Raw genomic sequence first — 13,731 nt, 5'->3', positions numbered from 1 at the left:
CTACATGAGTAAAAGAAGATCCCTGAGGGGATATTATTAACTGCCTGCTACTTATCATTGATGGTTATTCTCTGAGACAACTCTCCTGTTTAATCTTTATGCTCTCGACAATAACCCTTCTCTCTTTTTGATCAAGTGTTTAATTTTCTTGAAAGATTTTCTCCGACTTTAGTTATTATTGAAGGGGATTTTAACTTTACCCCAACTCTTTAATGGCTAAATCTTGCATATCCACTATATCAAATAGGGGTATTTCAGTTACTCTAAGTAAATAGTTCAAGGATTTGGTCTTGATAGGTAGCTGGAAAATTTCAAATCAAAACAAAATTGAAATTGCAGTTTCTTTTCCACTTTAGAACAGCGTTTTTTGTCTCCCTGAATGACCTGTCAGTGTATTGGAATAAGAAATGGATACTGCTAGACTGCTACAGAGCATACTCCCATGTCAGCACAGTTTCATCAGCAAGAGTGGCAGCCCTGTATGGGAAATCAGTTAGCTGGTTATTTCATCTGCAGCTGATCAAAGATAAACAAGATAAAAAAGACAAACAAAGGAAAACAGCGATGTAGAATGTATTCTTACTTTCCTAGCCTCCACAGACAATATTATTGCTAAATTTCCTCTAATTGTTTATAGTAGAACTTTATAGCAAAAAAAAAGATAAGAAAAATAAAGGAAAAAGAAAAACCCAAATCAAAACAGGTTCAGAAGAAAGCAAAGACAGAAACCCTCGAAACTTTCTTGCTGCCCCTTCTAACAAGTATTCTCAATCCTTCCCCATTGTCACTGCATTCCACAGCACACTTTAAGTTCAGATCATTGGTAAATATCTAATAACAGTTACATTTAGAGCAGCCCATTGAGCATGGAAATATTGCACCATAGGACTGTGAAATCTTTTTGGGAGGCTTGTTTTGTTTTGTTATCCTGGGTACTGCTGTTTCCAATGACCTTGTTGTCTGTCATAATTACAGTTTACAACATTCTCCTGTTCCTGGAGCCAGTAAATTATTAGTGGGCCCATGATTTTGTCTGTGTTCCCAATATTGGTTCATTGTCTTCTCTTGTCTGATCTGGATGTCTGGGAATGGAAACACAGAGCCTCAGTCTGTTCCTTCCCGTGCAGCCGCTCTCCTTCCCCGGTTCCCATGTTCAAAATGGGAGCTTGGTACATCATTCTTAGAGCCTGAAGTAAGACAGTCATTCGCTTATCTTCCTTTCCCCTCTTCCACAATAACCCATCCTCACTGCTAACCTCCCTCCCAGCACAGACTTGCTCACAGGCTGCAACCAGAGAGGTGCTAGGAGATGCATAGGACACAGCTGCTCCATGACCAGGAGTTCAGGTGAGGAGACTGGAGTGGAAGTAAGCAAGGCCAAATACTACTCAGCAGACACTAAAACATACAGATCTAAATCTATACATCTGAGCCTTACGTATCCCAGTCTGTAAAAACAATGTTGAAATACTTCCCTATTTCTCAAGGAAGTTACTAGGGTTAATAAATGAATGCTCACATAACACCGTACTGCCAGAAAAATATTTTTCCTAAATCAACATGTTTTCAAATATTTCAACTGATGAAATTAATTTTACAAACAGGTACAACACAGACGATAAATGGTGGCTAATGATTGCAAAATAATCCCCTTAAGATTCTTAACATTGCAAAATCTTTCAGACTGAGTATTCAATTCCCCTGTTGCGTTTCTGTTGAGGCAGTTGGACTCAGCAGCCTCATTTGCCTTTTCAGCATTAGATGCCAGAGTACAAAACAGTATGGGTGGAAAGAACACAGCAAGAGCAAGGTGTCATCACCAAAGAAATGGAGCACCAGATTTAAGAAGAGCATGATTCTCACAGCAGATCAGCTGAAGTGGCAGCTGTGTGTTTGTGGGCTAGTACCAAGTGTCCACTATCACCTTACAAGAGCATTGTGGCTTTAAATTTTATCCTGGTTGACTCAAATACATACACATTTTCTAACAGTACACTGCTCTTCAAGAAGCAGTGGTTCTGCCCCAGCACAGAACAAACTTCTCCAATATTTCATTTTCCTACCCTCTAAGGCTCAAACAAGAGATGTGTGGAGAATCTTTGTGTGCTGCCCTTCACACTTGCAATCAAATCTTCCCTGCTTAATGAGCCACAGGCTATTGCTCTGAAACAGAGTTCAGAAAAAATAAACCCCTGCACATTAATCACCTGGCTTCTTCATGGGCCCAATTCCAATCAGCAGACAGTGTGAAAGGAGAGCATCTCCATGTGCCCCCATGCCTGGCTTTGACAAGTATATAGCACATGAACCTTATTTCATTGCTTATTTCAAATATATACCAGAGGTCTCCAAATGCCACTTTATCCACAGAAATTAACAATATGCAGCCATTTCATGATTCTCCTAGTGTTCCCCCCTTCCTGCCCCAGTAAAATAGTATCTATTTCACGCTCCTTGATTTTTGAAGTGAGTGTTTTATTGCTTTCTGAACAACACAACTGCTAGGTTATCATTTTTGCATCCACCATGCAGTAATCCTTGCAAAGACAAGGACCTCAATTCATCTTGAGAGCTACACTTTGCTAGAAACTGCCCCCTGACTAAGGGCTTTCCTGCTCCTTGATAAATCATTAGCAGCTTTATTATTACTCAGTCTGATCACTGCATTTTGGTATAGAAGCCATACTAGTAAAAGGAAGCAAGATTAAGTGCTGGGCAAAAGGATGGCAAACCCATCAAAAGGCCTTTGCCAAACCTTGAACATAGCACAGGCAGGACACAGTGCTTAGTTTGTCAGAAACACAGAGAAAAGAAACAGCCAAACAACCAGTTGTGCAATCAGCACAGCTTCCCCCATTCCACTGCAAAGTAAGCTCAGAAAAGACTAACAGGATATGGCACCAAACAGTTAAACAGACTTGAAATGCTCCAATTTATGTAATGACAATACCCTTCCATCACCATAACCCACCTCTTCGCCCTTGCCTGCCCCAGCTCTCCATGGTTCGGGAGCCTTTTTGAACAGTGTGATTCTAGCATAACATGAAGGAAATACCAGCTTTATCTTTTGATCATTTCTTACTCATCTCCTTTCTCTTGCTGGCTCAAATATCAGTCTCACTCAACTCCTGATTTAGCCTATAGCAGGTAACAGTGAACCCTCATCCTCATTTCATATATCTATGAGCTTGTTTCCCATGTTTCCATTTTTACAGCCCTTAGAGCCTACAGGAACATGCTGCTTTGATTGCCTTTTACCTTATCCTTCCTATGGGTCATGTGGGTCAGTGGCATACCTGAAATAAACTGGGACTGCTATTTCAACCATCAGTCACTCTTCAGCTGGAAGGCAAAGTCCTGTTGGCAGGGAGACTCCAGAACAAAGCAGAGGACAGTGGTGTCTTTGATGGTAACTGTGTACTTCAGCTCCCACCTGTTAACAGGTATCCATGGGCACCACTGTTCCCCTGGCTGCTCCCATCTGATCATGTTATGTTGCTATTGGAGCATTTCAGTAAACAGGACCCAGAGCAAGCTGTCTGCCTCTGTGACCATGCACCGAGGCTAAATCCTCCACAGATTACAAGTCAGAAAAAGCTGTGGTGTTTACCTGAGCTGAGAATTTGGCCCTACGGTATTAATGTTACTCTGCCACCAAGCAGGGCTCTTTTCAGGAGACACTGAACAGCATTTGATTAAGGCCAATGTGAGTGGAGTGTGCACAGCACGCAGAAATTCCCCAGAAATAGTCCTTTAGAAAGAACCACCTGGATGCTACAAAATGAGCCATAAATGTTGAGATCTCATAAATAAAACAGCACTTCAAATTGGACATCTTTGTAGCCCTTCAGTGTCTGCTGGGGTCTCAAGCCCTGGAGTTGGGCATATTAATTCACCACATCTTCAAGGAGGCAAAAACACTGCTGAGAGGGATGCAAACATGTTTGCTTTAGAATGACGCATAAGGACTCTGCCTGGAGTCTCCCAAACAAGCCTTCCCTTTCCTTTAGTGGCACAAGAACAGTGCACACTACATGCTTTAAATGGGATTCAAGTCACTTTTTCATTGCTACTAGAGCAGGTACTGTTGGAGATAAAAGCAGCTGTCTCAGAAGAGCAGGTATGACATCTGGTACATAGCACCAAAAATAAATCTTTAACTTCCTCTCATACCTGCCAAACCTGTTCCAAGGAAATAAGCCTGGGAAATATTACAAATACACACTTCTCTCTGATTTCAAAGGAAGAACTGACCTATTTTTTTCTTTGCCCATTTAAAATATTTCCTATGAGAAGATCAGTTTGCTAAAACAATAGGCTGTGTTTGGAATAATCCCAATCATAAAACAAAACTGCATGCATATGAAAAGGGCAAGTGGCCTGATGTTTGCACTGGAGGTAATTCACGCTAACACTGCTATTTATAGTGCAGCAGCACCTTAGGGACACAGTAATGCTCAGCACACCCACTTGGTACACACTATACAAACATGAAATCTGATAGTCTCTCCCCTGCAGTGTACTCATCATGCTGGTGATTTATGGAAACTGGTTCTGTAATGCCATATAATTTGGGAGTGGTCCTTTGTGAAATCATTTTCTCTGGTCATATTTGTGTAGTATTTTCCATATCCTTTTCAACAGCTGACCTGGCTTACCAGAAGACAAGAGATCTGTGTATTGGAGAAGATGACCTACTTAAATCAGGAACAATTAAAGACCCAGTTCCTATTTACAGGCTTGTGTAAGGAACCACATCCACACACACACAAATCAAAATGAAGATGCCAGGAAACGTTTCTCAGTGCTACAATTCTGGTCATACAGGAGGGTCTAAGACAGGGGGAAACAATAAAAGGAAGTGCTTGTGATTCATTATTAGCAATGTAAATAGGACACATTTGGAGCCTGTCATCATCCTGATCGCTCATCTGCTTTTATTAGTCCTCATTCTTTATTCTTATTGTCTTGTTTTCTGTGCTTGTCATTAAAGTTAGTTATATTATAGGCATCTGTTTAGCATATTCTATATGAAAATGCAAATAGAGATGAAAACTACCCGTTAAATAAATATATGCAGCTTCCATGTCATGTACATATTTGACTGCAGCATGTCAAACACAAAAGAATTATCACTTCCTAAGTCTGCATGTTCATTATGTGCATTATTTTTCTACCAGCAGATGGCAGTTTACTATTGCTTCAAATAGGTTATTTTGTTAATGTCAGATGTTTCAAAGTCCTGCGTGGTTGGTAAAAAACTTTCAGCTAATTTCAAAGCTAATTTTTAACTCAATTTTCTTCTGCATCACCCCTTCTGGAAAATGTAATCAGGACAAAGCTATTTGCTTCAGTTTACAGTCCTGCCACCGACCAATGCTAAGCACTATCTAAACAGTTCCCTGACAGCAAGTTCACGCACACCAGTGGGTATCATACAGCCTCAAACACTCACTGCTGCTACCAGCCCCTTAAGGCACACCTCACACTCCCCAACTCCCAGTCTGTGCTCAGGAAATTATGCACAATATTATTAACACTGGTGGCACGGGCAACATGAGGGATGTGACTGGACAAAGGGGCCTGTGGTTTATTAACTGCTGTGTTACTTTGAAACTGTGAATTTTAGGTAACAAAGAGTTAAAACTACCACCCAGGCAATGCTGGCTGCCTCCTGCACTACAGCCGAGGAGGACCAAGGGTAGCAGGGAGTCTGTGCCAGGAGATGCAGCCTACAGGGGCTTTCAGAAACCCTGCTGCTGCCCAAGGCCATCCTTCAACCCAGACAGAGCTCACCTATAAGCCCATCCTGTCCTCCCTAACAGGGCTGAGAATGTGAGTTTTCCTGGTGAAGCACTCCAGCAGGAAGCACAAGCAAAATGAAGGGATAGGTGAGTCCAATGCTGCTGTAACACCGGGGCACAGATTTACCCTGGGCATCAGCTGGCACGTACAGACCTCACAGGCACAGCAGTGCCATCCACATCCTAAAACCAGGCACTGGGAAGAGACTCATGCTCCAAGAGCCTCTCTCTCCACTGACCATGTGGTGACATTGCTTGTCTTCGCTTCCTGCCCCAAAAACTCCCTCCGTTGTGCCAATGCCGGCATTCAGGTCGGCCTCATGAGGCAACATGGTAGCTCACAGTTGGATTTGTTCCTTCATCCAACTCTGCCACCCACCACAGAAAACAAATGCTTCTTTTGGCTGCATCAGCCACAGAGATTTGTGCTGGATTAAAGCAATCACATGACTCCTGGCTTCCCAGAGGAGCAGAACTCCTCTCTCACCACAGGTGTGGCCCTTCACTACATGGTGGAATTTCAGGCACACATCCATTTCTGCCAGCTTGCCAGCCACTGATCACAATGGTGAGTTGAAACAGCCTGTTCAGAGAGTAAAAAGGAGGAAAGGACTCCTGTAATCTGCCCACAGGCTGAGGACAGACTAGTTTTGTGACTGGACAGGGATTTTTTTTTGCTCTGCTTTACACAGGAAACTGCCCTTTTCCTAGGGCTGCACAGGTCCTTTCAAGTCCTGCAACTCTTGAATTTGTTCCTTGTATTCTCATGCTGGAGTGGCAAACAAGAGATCCAGAGATCACTCTGCATCTGATAAAAAAACTAAACAAAGCTGAAAGTTCCAAAACAGAGCATTGACACACACCAGTTTGTAAACTGTCTTGGGAATGCTGTGTTTTCTTTTACAGGTAATCCCACATAGCTCCTTTTTAATGATCTGCAGAGAGACACAAATTCACTGGTGGTATTAAATTAGAAGTGAAAAACAACAGAGACAGCAGATGCATTGCAAATGGGAAAGAGAAATGAAAAACAGAGGAAGGAGAAAAGAAATGTAACAACATTTGGGAAAAACAGGAGACCATTACAGTGTGGGGAAGAAGAAGACATGTATACAAGGTATCAGGCACAGACTGACCAAGGGAGATCAAAAATGTGCCAAGAGGAACAGGTCAGCAGTAGGAGGGAAAAGACTAACAGGTTTTTTCTCCTCAGTGTTGAAGACTTCTGCACATGCAGGACACTGTACACCCTTTGTGGTGAAGTTCTCATGCATAGAGCTGTGCTTGTAAAAACATGTGGATACAGTTCCAACAGCCTTTTGCTGGAACAAAGAGCAAATTGAAGTATTTAAGAATCACGTAATAACATTTAATAATTCCTAAACAATCACATGCTGATCGACCTCTCTTCTTCATGTGGACAACTGTAAGTAAAGGTGATGTCCATTTGAGCCTGCCATCATCCTATGAACTTTTGTTTCCACCTGAGAAATCCTTTAAATAACATTCAGAGTAGGTTTAACATCCATTACCACTCTGTTTGATTATTCCACTCCTAAGAGAATGGATTTCAAAATTGTATTTTCCAGTTGGAAGATTAAAGAGCTACTTCCAGGCTTCCTACCTTCTTTAACAAAGTAAAATTCTACTGTGTCTCAAAAGCTAAACATTAATACAGACGGGATTTGCTGTCATTTTAGTAAATGTTAGCAGCAAACATTGAGCATTCCCATTACCTTCCCACCCAAACCCCATCCACTCATGCTGAGAAGCAAACTGGATTTCTTATGCCCTCATGCTGCCTTGTCTTGTGCTCAGGGATACCTGCCACTGTGGGACCCCCAGCTTTTCTGCTCGGCTTCACAAAGTGAAAGCAGGTTGCTGCCTCAGGGCCTAAAGAGGGCAGCTTTTCACACCTGTGATGCACAGGTACCCCGCTGACCTTTCAAGCAGCCTGCTGCCCTCCAGGGAGGCTGCTGGAACAGGGGGAATGCTGCTAGCTCACCGCATGGCACACGTGCAAACAGCAGCTCCCCACATCTGATGCTGCGGCATATACTTGGCACTGGAAAGCAACACACATTGCTGCAGAGCGCAAGGCAAGACGGGATTCTTTTCACTGCACATCAGCAAGCACTGGAAGTCCATTTAGCTAGCCTTGCATTTCTTGTAGACACATCACTTTAATACTGCAGGCAGAGTCACAGCACTTGCCTCTGACTACAGCATGCATCCCTGGAAACAGGTGGAGGGGACACGGGGAGATAAGACAAATCTCTTAGTGAGGGACAGAGCTGGGCCCTCTCAATCTCACCCTGCAGAGCCACAGACTCCTGGCCCTGCTGCTGGGGAAAACAGAGGGAAAATCCCACATCCTGGTAATAATCCAGAGCAAAACTATGCCCTGTGGAATTTGTCCGAATATGGCATTGCCTATATCAGGTCTAATTGCCATGCAAGGTAGGATGAAGAACCTCTTAATTCCCCAGACTCTGTCCCAAAGGCTGAGCACTCTTAGCGCTCATAATTTTGTGCACTGAGTCATATAATAAGTTGCAGGACTCAACCAAGGTTTGCCACACTTCCTCCAGTGCACTGCTTCAGAAGGAAGGGTGAGCTGCAATCTGAGCCTAAAAACCAGGGTGTACATTCTCTTCCTCCACCTTCCCCAGGCTTTTAGAGCAGGAACTAGGTGACTTACCTGCTGTCAGCACCTTCCATGTTTTAAAGTTTTCTATTAGGGCACAGAAGAGCCATAATAATGAAGAAGTACATTATCTCATTTTGCATCAGGTTTTCCACCTTCCTCTGTGATTTACCATGCTAAAATCCCTGCTATTTGAGCGATATGGAAAGTGGCAGATGAAGGCTCAAAACCTGTAATGCTGCCTAGAATATGCAGCAAATAGAGACTAATTAGAAATTAATATTTATGAGCTGTGTTCCTCTAACATAATTCGTTCTGCCCCAAAGTATCACTAGAGTATCACTTAGAAGACGAGAAGGTTTGAGGTGAAGTCTCTTAGTAGAGAAACACAGCAGATGCCATGAGGGGAGCAGCAGCCTGGAGGCTGACAGGACCTGGCTCTGCAGAGACCCCGGCCTCCAGGACAAGGGCAGAGGAGCCCACGGACAGGACGGCTCCGAGACATTAAATACCTGCTGGCTGAGAGCCGGTAGAGCTGCAACAACCAAGAGGGGCTGGTCCTCATCAGCCGTGCAGAGCTGCGGGCTCCTTCCCGGCGGAGGCGGACGTGGGCGCGTCACGTGCGGCCGTGTCCCCGCAGCCCCGCTTCCTGCGGCCGCGTCCCTGAGGCCGGTCCCTCTGCCGGTCTCCTCAGCCCCGCTTCCTGCGGCCGTGGCCCCTCTGCCGGTCTCCTCAGCCCCGCTTCCTGCGGCCGTGGCCCCTCAGCCGGTCCCCTCAGCCCCGGTTCCTGCGGCCGTGGCCCCTCTGCCGGTCCCCTCAGCCCCGCTCCCTGCGGCGCCCCCGCGGAGGGCAGTGGCCTGGCCAGAGCAGCGACTGCGGCCAGCGGGGAAACGCCGCTGGCTCGGCAGGGCTCACTGGGAGAATGTCCCGGAACAACATCCCTGCCTTTGCTCGTTGGTTTGTAGGACTTAAGTCCTAGGAATGTGTGTCCCCCAAAAGGGAGCTTCCGCACAACTGAATGCTTAAAGAAACTGCACCACAATGTGTATAATGAAGTTGGGAATTAAACACTGGGGAGCTATTCAGGATTTGACTGTGCGTATAAAGGAGGCCTTGTCCCGTCAGAAGTCAACTGATGACTAAAGCCAGGAACAAAGCAAACCTGGAGCACCTGCAGAACAGAGAATACCATCGAATGAAGCAAACAGCTAGAAAAAAGAAAACCATGAGTTATATCCCCTTTCACCTCCTAGCAGTATGTAAACACAGTAAGGGTCAAACCTAGACAGAACTGTTGAGTCTGTGACAAGTTTTCTCCAAGAACCTGTTTTTAATCCAGCATAAGAGATCTCTGCACAAGCTCTACACTCCTGTATACTCCACAGTTCTCCTTGGCTGGGGTGTGGGACAAACACAAGACCAATTCTTCAGCCAAGACTCATCTCTATGGCAAAAAAAAAAACCCAATTAACTAAGAATGCACTCACTGTGTCAGCAGGTCCTCTGCATTAGAAGCACTGCAAGGGTTAATAACAAAAGGAATGGCAGGATATATTGAGCTTCAATTACAGCTTGTATACTGAAAAGTAAGGATCCTTATTCAGGAGTGAATCTTACTCAATGAAACGCAAATTTTAAGTCAATGCAAATAGCCTACACTGAAAATGTGAAAAATAAACAAAATATCATTTAATTTAATTTGAGTGCCCAAGCAAGTAATTTTCAAGTCTGTTTAATGTTTAGGAAGAAAAAGCCTTAGTTCAGTATCTGCAAATGGTTTTAGTTACTTCTGTGACTTTCCATCTCTTGAGGATAATCTACTCCTAATAAGGACAATTGCTTAGATTTATTACCCCACTGAGGTCTTGTTAAAGATCTAACAAAAATCCTATTTAAATGAAAAGGACAATAGAATTTAAAGTCAGTGTAGAGTTTAATTAAAACCTGAAACAGAATCAATGTCTTCATGCATTAGAAAAGCAAAAACAGATTTCAAAGCTGTTAAACTACGTGTAATTGGCATAAACTATCCATTGAGCCAAAGTTTAAAAAAAAAAGGCAGACTATCATATGGAAATTGAAGTCTATTAATAAATAAAAAACCTGATACATGTGCATAGCCCCATATTTTTGCATGCATTTTTTTATTTGCCTAATTTGCTAAGCATATCTTAGAGCAAACATGAAACAAGCTAGCTGTTAAGTTGAACAAATCCAAAAGGGACAAAAAGAGACTGATTGAAATCAACGCATTAACATGAACCAGCATTTAAAAACGTTTCATAATGTTCCCAAAGAGAGCATGTAAACTGCAGCAGTCTCAGTGCAAAACTGCTGTAATCTGTGTTCCCATGTAGTCATTATTCATACATGGGAGTATACAGCTCCTAAGTCATTTTTCATGCATGAATAGTTTAAAACCCAAAATCACTGACATAAATCCACAAGGGAGACCTCCCTTTTGAAAGTTAACATCCAGAGAGCTCTGGGAAGGAATGTGAAGCCAGATACCAGCCCGTGACAAAAACTTTTCTGTAGGGAAGGATCTGTGTGCAGCCCCGCTCCGACCACAGGCACACCCAAGCCTTCCCCAGTCCCAGAGGCACCGCCGGCCTCTTGGGTCCCGTTTGCGGAGCCAAACTCAGCAAGGCCGCAGAGCCAAGCCAGGTCTTGCCACTGCTCCCTTCCCCTACCCGCATGCGGCGGGGACCTCGCTCACAGGGAAGGGAGGTCAGCGCAACAGCTGCTCCGGGCACGCACTTTGCAGGAGAAAATAAATTTTCAGGCAAAAACTACCCCATAACCTATTTCGGCACTAAGGAAAAGGCTCTTTTCTTTCCTTTCCTTCCCACAGGAAGGGTAACGGTGCAGAGGAACTGCACACCGAGGCGCTCCACGCAGCAGCGGCTGGAAATGGTGCCCCGGCTCGGCCGTCCGCTCTGGCTGGCCCAGTTGTCACCCGAGAGTCACAAAGTAAGAGGGAGGAGGGAACTGCAGTGCTCAAGTGGGTCACACGACTCCCTCGTTTGGAAAAATCCCGAAAGGATGGTACATCACTTTCCCTCAGCAGCACATCAGTCCCTTGTTAACCATTTAATCAACTGGTTAGAATACACTGCAAGCCCACAAAACTGGCCATCTTACGTAGGCCTCTCTCAATTTAAGACTACAGCTCTTGCCGGTGCTACGGTATAGTCGGCGCCCTCGCTTTTAGCTTACATTTTTGCATGGGTGTTCAGTATTTAGGGCTCCCTTTACGTCCGGAAACACCTGCCCGAGCAAGGCCAGCTGCGTGCCCTGCCACCAGGTCCCTCCAGGGCGCGGGTGGGCGGCGGTGGCGGCCGGGTCCCTCCCGCCGTCCCTGCCCGCAGGTCTGTGTGCCACCTACCCAGCAGTGCCGAGACGCGAGAGCCCTCTGGACAAGCACCGTGGAACACACCATGGGGTGCCTTACAGCACAAGCTGTGCCATACCTCGGTCTCTCCCTGCTCCTGGTGCCAGCACCGAGGGGGAGTGCACGGTGACAAGCGAGTGCCACCGGCTAAAGCACCCGGAGGGCGGCGCCCCGTGGGCGGCAACCCCGGCCGTCCCGGGCCGCCCCCGGCACGGCCAGCGAGGCCATGGCCTCCGTCCCGCACGGCCCGCGGGCTGCAAGGAGCGGGCACGGAGCCAGCGCCCCCCACTGTGCTCCCCGCGCTGCCCGGGGGCGCGGAGCTCCCGCGGGTGCGCAGTGACCGAGGGCTCGTTCACGCACGGTTCCTGCACGGCGGATGGGCTATTCCTCAACGCGCCTCAGGCCGGCGATTGTGAGCGCCGTAACGGACGGGAAATGTCCGATGTGAGCCCCGCGTGAAAGACATCAACACACTTAGTGTGCGGTGCATCCTGGGGGTTGTATTCCTCAATGACCTTTTTAAAGAAATATGATCTGAAATCTCTTGTCAGGGTCTGCAAGAAAGGCATAACTGTTTACAAATGGCAGCCAGTACTTGGAATTATATTACCCATTCCACTTGGTGACAAAGAGCTTCTCATTTCCCATTCCATTCACACAAGAAGTGGAAATGTCAATTTAGTGCTGCTCTATTTTTAGTTCTTTCACTACAGATACAAAGTCTAGCACAATTTCAAGGCAATGAGGAATGCTATGAAGCTGGGATGAAATCTTCGAGTATCCCAAGCCCTTTCAACCACCTCTATAGCTAACAAGCAGAACTACATCTTGGTGAGTTATGACTAAGCTCCAAATAAAAAATACTATTGAAAATACATTAATAGCTGCCAATGACAATTCTAAGCAGGATTTAGGATCTCTGTTTCATTAACATTATGTAGCTCACGTGCCACATACATGAAACAAAGGCTACTTTCCAATTCAAGGATGAGTGAAATGCAACCGTGGAAGGTAACATTTGAGTCTGCTTTGCTCTTTGTACACATGCAGTTTCTTCTGGCACTAACAGCATTGACAAGAGATGAGAGACCGGCTTCTCAAAGATAATTCACATAACAGCCTTACAAAACAGCTGGCCTGGTACAACAGCTGAGTGGCACAGGGCAAGAGTGGAGCTCCACAGCATCAACTAGCTTTTCTGACAGAACACAGATTTACACTCAGTGACTATTTTCATTACTGATAAGGTTTCCATGTCTTCACAAGCACATTCCAGTCATACTTCCAAAAGTATCTGGCCAGTCAACACAACCTTGTATAGCAGTAGACAAAATGGCATCTGCATAAATTTTGCCTACAGGGGAGCACAACCTTGTATAGCAGTAGACAAGCAGTAGACAAAATGGCATCTGCATAAATTTTGCCTACAGGGGAGAAAAGGCAAAATACAGGCATGAAGGTGGGTCTTACCCCAAACTCATCATTACCCTCGAAGCCTCAGTGCTTCATGTAAGAAGCAGGTGGTTCCTAAAGCTGTGCCTCTGAAGGAGACAATACTTTGTCCACTAGTTTTTCTCCTGTTTTGCTTTTTAGTCATGCTATGTCCTCAATTCAAAGTCTTAGAACAGATATCCCACTCCTGCTTTAAAAGTTATGGGAGAGACTTTTTTATAAAACCACATCTATCCAATGCTTCTTTAGTAAACTTATGCTGTTGGGGTAATGGATTGTTGTCCCTGTCCTGGAGGGGGCTGATGCTGGGCATGTGGCCTCCCTGTGTTCCCTCCCTGATGCAGAGCTCTGGGACTCTCCTTCCAGGGCTGGATCATGATGTTTTCATGTCTGACACCAACTCTACCTATGGCTGCACTCACAGATTTTTCAGT

General features: G+C 45.2%; 1 protein-coding gene across 1 annotated transcript in view; it reads right to left on the bottom strand.

The window, feature by feature from the left end:
* The window catches only part of ZNF644 (zinc finger protein 644), a 74,070-nt gene extending 65,025 nt beyond the window's left edge, over window positions 1-9,045 (bottom strand). Inside the window, exon 1 of the mRNA XM_041483491.1 lies at window positions 8,964-9,045. The gene's annotated coding sequence lies outside the window, so the exon portion shown is untranslated. The remainder of the gene's footprint in view (window positions 1-8,963) is intronic.
* Between the last annotated feature and the right edge of the window lie 4,686 nt (window positions 9,046-13,731).

Source organism: Pyrgilauda ruficollis, unplaced genomic scaffold (assembly GCF_017590135.1).
Source record: "Pyrgilauda ruficollis isolate IOZ18807 unplaced genomic scaffold, ASM1759013v1 scaffold6, whole genome shotgun sequence".
NCBI lineage: Eukaryota > Metazoa > Chordata > Aves > Passeriformes > Passeridae > Pyrgilauda > Pyrgilauda ruficollis.
Note: the sequence above shows the minus strand (reverse complement) of the source record. Positions and strands in the feature narration are given on the sequence as shown.